Here is a 6,000-nt window from a genome sequence, read left to right as displayed (position 1 = left end):
TCCAACACTTGTTTCCTAAAATTACAAAACTACCCCTCTCCACTCCAACGAAAAAATCAAATCAAATCAAAACACACCTCTTCCCTTATCCATCCTTTTTCTTTTGCTTTCTTCTTTTTCTTCTTCTTCTTCTTGAGTTCCCTTTGTTTCAAGGGAGCCGCCTTACTAAAGCATTTTAAGTCTTAATTGAAAGTAAATATCTACAAAACGTCAGTGACATTAGGAACGAGATTCTGAGAACAGTAAATTTAAGAAGACTGTAATGAGATTAAGCAAATGCCATGTTTTTATATATAATTAGTAGAGAAACACATACTATATGATATGTGAGAGATGATGCACTGAGTTATATGGGTTTGTTCTTCAGACTTGGGTTCTCCTAAGTTTAGGGAATGAAACATTGTGGGATATAAGTTGGATTAGTAAACCCAATAGAGCACATGGTAAAGACTTTGCACCGATTGGTCTGGTTGGGAACTATCCACCGTAACATGCCCAACATACTCGAATCAATAATATTTATTCCCTATTGATAACAATCAAAAGGTGATGTTCAAGAAGATAAGGGTACGAATTTACAAATATGGCAATGGAGATAGTGGGATGAGAAGATTATTTTCTGTGACAAGTTACTAGCTCTATTGCTTGACTTTTATCGACATTGCAAGTAGGCCTCCTGGATTACTAACAAGATGCAAATGAAGATATTTGATTGACTCGTGCATCATTTTCATATAGTTCAACCAGGTGCCAATGAATACATTCTATTGATTTCGTGCATCATTGCAATCATGTACTTCAACTAGATTCCAATGAATACATTCTATTGATTCGTGTATCATTGCAATCATGTACTTCAACTAGATTCTGATGACTACATTCTATTGATTCGTGTATCATTGCAATCATGTACTTCAACTAGATTCTGATGACTACATTCTATTCATTCGTGTATCATTGCAATGTATCAATGCTTTAAAGTTTACTGTATATCATGTCATCATCAACTTATATTGTCACGAATTAAGCTCAAGTGGGTGCACAATTGTTTTCATGGTATATGTTTCCGAATTTTCACAATACGGAAACCTCATCGAATGAGCTTGTTTCGATAGTCAGTGTCTTCGTGCTTTATTGACAAGTGCATACTTTGTTAGTTCGCGAGTCACAACGATTGTTTGCTCCATAAGCAAAACGGTAAAGCCTAATAATTACTTTGGTTGAGAGCTCCATTTGATTGTCAAATCGAATTTGTTACTTTACTACTGAGACAAACTGTTTAAATCAAAATTTTGTTACTTTATTATATTATGAGCCAACCATATTTCAGCCGTGACAATTCATGATACATACTATTGAGATTGATGAGATAGAGAAACACAACTTCTCTATTTTCGTGTCAAATCAACAAGCATACTACTCAATGAAACTAACAATGAATCCATGGAGGCTCATGGTTTGAGTAAGTAAGTAAGTTGTAATGAGCACACCACTTTTAAGGGGTCAAAAAAAACCGACAAACAAAATTTTACGTTGCTCGTTTTAATCATTGTGTCCCTAGATATAGTCATTGTATCCCTAGACACAGTCATTGTATCCCTAGACATAGCCATACCGCTTGTCGCGGCGGACACTACGGATGGCGCAGCAAGAGACGCTATAGACGGCCACGAGAAAGGCGAGGAAGACAATGTTGATGATGAAGACCTTCCTCCAGTCCTTCCTCACTTGCTCGAGAACGCCCGCCTTGCACGAGCCGCACGAGTAGCAAAGCTCGGACCGGGCATTGCTCCATAGCGCACAATCGGAGGTGTCGGAGGAGGATGTAGTAGTAGTAGTAGGGCCGGAGACGAACCCGAGGCCGCAGCCGGGGGGCGGCGTGCAACAGCCCGATTGGATGGGCGAGGCGCCGGGCGCCTTGCTCAATGTGAACGCGGGCGGGGGCGGGTACTTGTCGGCCGCCACGTCACGGCACACGTGGCTATCTGCCACGCAGGCCCTGACCTTGCTCCACACGCTGTCCCTGCTAACCTGCCTCTGCAGCCATGAGGAGTAGTTGGGCAGGTGGACATCCTTGAAGAAGCCCTTGGCGGATATGGAGTGTCCTGCGGCCTTGTAGGTCACCAGGAAGGCGAAGGCGGTGAAGCAGAAGGCGAGGAGCAGGAGCAGGAACATGGCGGCGGAGTAGGCGCAGAGGAGGCAGGTGTTCCGGGACATGGCGCCCAGGAGGCCCAGCAGCGACACGGCCAGGAGCAGGCCTCCCAGGATGATGAGCGGCCATTGCAGGACGCGGAGGCAGTCGGAGATGGAGGAGGAGGATCGCGTGGCCAGCCAGATCCCGCTGCCCAGGATGCCCATGGACAGCAGGGCGGTGACCGCGTTGAGAATGGCGATCAGGTTCTTGCTCACGTCCATAAATAAGCCCTGTCCTTTCCTGTCCTTTCCTGTTCTTTCCTGATTGATTGATTGATTGATTGATTGATGTATGTCTGTCTGTCTGTCTGTACTCAGGCTGGAGGCTGCTGGAAAGAAGAAGAATCTGAGGGGGGAGGGAGGGAACAGGGAGAAGCTTTCTGCTGATCCAATTTTAGGGTTAGCAGAAACCCTAACTGTGTTGTATATGTATATATAAGCGAAGAAGAAAGACGCTCTGCGTTTCCCTTCGTAAATTTGTTTGCGTTTTGCGTTTTGCGTTTCCACGCGCTTCACGAAGGAGAAAGAATAAAAAATAAAAAAATCCCCCCCTCCCCCAAAAATAGGAAAACCTTGAAAAATAAATAAATAAAAACTGATATAAACAAGAAAAAAAAAAACTTAAAAAAATATTGCAGAAAAGCAAAAAAATAGAAACTAAAGAGCAATAACAGAATATAACTGAAAAACAAAGAGTAAAAAGCTAAAACAAAAAAAAAAAAAACTAACATAACCAACACTCACTTGGGAACTACTACATTATTTCACATTTATAGTAAAATCACAAGACAACATTACATAGCTTTATTTTTATTCTTTCCTTCCCAAAAATATTTGGTGCAAAAATTAACTAGAAAGAAAGCCCCATGATTTGGTGCCACCTCTCGTGGGTTCGAGAATTCCCCCCCATAGGATACGACCATTTTTACACAAGGAGTCAAGTAAAGGTTAAGTAAAGGAAAGGAGCAATCGCGACCATTATTAGATATATATGTGTTTCCCACCTTAACTTCAAGTGGCCCATCATGAGTCTTTTTGGCTTTAAGGTACGTCAAGCAAAAAGGTTATGGTAGAGACTCTTGAATGGCTTATGTTGGTGACAATGGTGGATACTTATAGATGGATCCATGAAAAGCTTTCGATGGGTCATGCATCAACTTTTAATGTATATGGATCATGCATACACAACATATGAGGCGCTTTTATGGTTTCAACCTTATAAACTCGTGGGCTTCCCTTAAAGTTGGGCTTTACAATTCACTCTTTGTAGGTTAGGTTCCTATTTCATTCATTGAGACGCGAGTCAAACTTTTCTAATATGGCCGTTGCAGATACATATTTATAAAAGTTAACAAAATAATATATGTATCTACACACACACACACACACACACACACACACACACACACACACACACACACATCACGATAAATTTGTAGTATTTATGCATAATTGTTTTGTTATTTTAATGCATGAAAAACAGTTGATATAATAAGCTCAATTGTTTGCCTTGTGTGTAAACACACTCATGGTGGGTTACATGCCTGCAATTAAGACTACCTCGTTATACCATTTATCATAAGAATGTAACTACCTTTGTCATAGGTATCAAAATTTCTTGTTATAATCAATGTAATGTATATCTCCTATCCTACCCACACTCATTGTGCTAAGTAGCAACACTTAAAGAAATTACAAGATAGTGGGAAGACAAAGTTTTATAAACCAAGCCCACTCTTGTATAAATTGTCGATTGTGTATTGACTGGAATAGATTGTTATGTTTGATTCGGAATGCTTTTATCATTGTTATCTTCCCCATTTGTTAATGTAAGTTCTTGCCTTGTGTGTACACACACACACACACACACACACACACACACACACACACACAATCTCTCTCTCTCTCTCTCTCTCTCATACACACACAACAAAAGGCCCATCGTAAAACTAAGGTTAAGGATGTGTCCAAAGACAAAAAAATGGGCAAATAAGGACACATTACTTGTGACTAGGCTTTTGAAAATGCAATGGATACCAATGGAATTTGGATTCGGCATGGAGTTCACTATATCATACTTCCAATTGAAACTTGGAGCATTATGCTCAAAGGAATCAAGGTTTGCCAACACAGATAACAATTTTTTTGAAACACCATTGCAAAATCTTACATTTGAGGTAGTATTCTCTAGTATTGTATGTGTGGAGAATGCAAGAACTATAATCCTTACACAATACACGTGATCCAGACTAGCAAACAATTCATGACTAATAGAAAATTGTTAGTACATGAATGCGAAATCTTACATAGGGTGAAACTTAAGACCTAATAATCCTATCGACCAATTTGTTTGATAAGTCGATAATTATGCAAATTAAGGGATAGTGAATAGAAAATTTGTTTGTTTGCATCGATCTTTTTATTAGAACAATGATTGGTTGTATCTAACACATGAAAGCAATTTCTTGACTCAACCCATGGTTTGATTCATTATGAAATTGTGGAGTTTCCTATCAAAACAAATAATTAACAAACCTTTTCTTGAAATATGTATGTAGAACCACATGAAGGTTTGATTTGAGATTAAAAAAACCATGTTGGTTGACTTGGATTGATGATATTCTAGCTACAACTTTTTATGTGATTAGGTACACTTAAGCCTGTGATGATGTTGGTTATTGGGCAATTAAAGGAGTAATTGGCGTATCATTTTACGATCTTGTAGACTTGGGAACATATGAATACGTAGCCCTATAGAATGCACACACACACACACACAACCACCCCACACTCTTTCACAAAAAGTCACTAGGGCTTAGTTAGTACAACTAATGAATTCTCGAGATACGTTGCAAAATCGTACATGAAGGTTGGCATTCTTGTGAGATCACATAGACTTGGAAAGCAAATAAACTTGTAGCGTTATTATAGAATACTAGAAACATGTACATTGTAAAGAATCAGATATAATTCTGTGCAACGGAAGAGAAATGTGTGTGTGTGTGTGTGTGTGTGTGTGTCTGTGAGAGAGAGAGAGAGAGAGAGAGAGAGAGAGAGAGACGATGTATACAGAAAACAAGAAATCTATACTAACTAGAACAAGAATGAACCGACCATTACAAAGAGGAGGAGAAGGTGCTTATGTAGTCACCTTCTCTCTATGTTCTCTCACTCAACCATCTCTTACAAAAGAGGTGAAGACTTAACTACCTACTACATATATTTCATAGGACTTAACTTCTATGACACATTAGTTATGATACAAAGGAGGTGGGATGTTCACAGACTTGGGTGTTCCTACCCACACTAGGGAAGTTGAGTTTGATTCTCAACATGCCCCCTCAAACACAACTTTTGATCGGTGGATAGTTGGTTCTCACTACTCCACGATATGGCTCCGTTGCTAAGTTAGAAGACGAGTCCCGACGTTGAACGTCTGTTGGCTTTGTAACTGGCCCAATTAGCATCGGTGTACCCTTCAAGTTGAATCGGTGTGGCCAATTTGTAGAGAATGCCGAAATCCATTGTCCCACTTACATATTGTAACAATCGCTTAACACAGTCCAAGTGAATGTTCCGTGGTGTCTGCATAAACTGGCTAATGAGGCCGACCGGATAACTGAGGACGGGCTGAATAATGGTGACATAGATAAGGCTTCCGACTAGCTGACGATAGAAAGTCGGCTCACACTATTCCATGCCAGAATCAACATCTAGTCTTAGATTTCAATCGAGAGGGTAGCGACGGGCTTACACTCTGTCATCCCAAAGTTGTAAAGAAGATTGAGGATATAGTGACGTTGGGAG

The 6,000-nt window shown here is 40.1% G+C and overlaps 1 pseudogene; it reads right to left on the bottom strand.

Moving 5' to 3' along the window:
• Positions 1 to 1,505: 1,505 nt before the first annotated feature.
• Positions 1,506 to 2,415, bottom strand: LOC147866422 (tetraspanin-8 pseudogene; annotated as a pseudogene).
• Positions 2,416 to 6,000: the final 3,585 nt, after the last annotated feature.

The sequence above is a fragment of the Azolla caroliniana genome, unplaced genomic scaffold (genome assembly GCF_043228905.1).
Source record: "Azolla caroliniana isolate FFs.n. ecotype wild unplaced genomic scaffold, voAzoCaro1.0.p SCAF_3, whole genome shotgun sequence".
NCBI classification, from domain to species: Eukaryota; Viridiplantae; Streptophyta; class Polypodiopsida; order Salviniales; family Salviniaceae; genus Azolla; species Azolla caroliniana.
This window is presented reverse-complemented; position numbering and strand designations above follow the sequence as displayed.